Source organism: Schistocerca piceifrons, chromosome 6 (assembly GCF_021461385.2).
Source record: "Schistocerca piceifrons isolate TAMUIC-IGC-003096 chromosome 6, iqSchPice1.1, whole genome shotgun sequence".
Classification (NCBI taxonomy): domain Eukaryota; kingdom Metazoa; phylum Arthropoda; class Insecta; order Orthoptera; family Acrididae; genus Schistocerca; species Schistocerca piceifrons.
Window position 1 is genome coordinate 275745593 of NC_060143.1, and position 964 is coordinate 275746556.

Here is a 964-nt window from a genome sequence, read left to right on the forward strand (position 1 = left end):
AGTCAGGGACTGATCGATGCGATATCCCTTGATGGCACGGTGACTACCGAACGGTACGTGTAGGCTTTCGATGATGATTTCATACTCATTATCCACAGTAACCCTGATTTTGACGAGATGTGGTTCATGCAAGACGGAGCTCGACCCCATCGAAGCAGGAGAGTGTTTGATGTATTGGAGGGGCACTTTGGGGAACACATTCTGGTTCTGTGGTACCCAGAGGCCACCGGCGAGGGCCTCGATTGGCCGCCATATTCTCCGAATCTGAAAACATACGACTCCTTTTTGTGGGGCTACGATAAAGACAACGTGTACAGCAATAACCCCAAAATCATTGCTGAAATGAAAGCAGTCATTCAGGAGGTCATCGACAGCATCGATGTTCCGACACTTCAGCGGTTCATGCAGAATTTCGCTATTCATCCGCGCCACATCATCGCCAATGATGGCAGGCGTATCGAACATCTCATAACCTAAATCCGAATATCAGTAGTGACGTTTACGTGTTGACTAAAGTGTGTGCAGGCCGTAGTTTGTAACTAATTTACGTTCTTTTCATGTAGTTCAATGGGCAACGGCCTTGCCGCAGTGGATACACCGGTTCCCGTGAGATCACCGAAGTTAAGCGCTGTCGGGCGTGGTCGGCACTTGGATGGGTGACCATCCAGGCCGCCATGCGCTGTTGCCATTTTCCAGGGTGCACTCAGCCTCGTGATGCCAACTGAGGAGCTACTCGACCGAATAGTAGCGGTTTCGGTCAAGAATACCATCATAACGCCCCTCCTATCCGCATCATCCACTGAAGATAACACGGCGGTCGGACGGTCCCGGTAGGCCACTCGTTACCTCACGGCGGAGTGCTTTTTTTTCATGTAGTTCAATATTTGTCACCATGCACGTGGTCACAGTGCACAAGCAGCGGAACGGTGGGGCCTCCCTTATGCACAGCTTGCTGGACGTTATT

The 964-nt window shown here is 50.9% G+C and overlaps 1 pseudogene; it reads left to right on the forward strand.

The window, feature by feature from the left end:
- The first annotated feature begins 570 nt into the window (after nt 1-570).
- On the forward strand, nt 571-688 carry LOC124803541 (annotated as a pseudogene).
- Nucleotides 689-964: the final 276 nt, after the last annotated feature.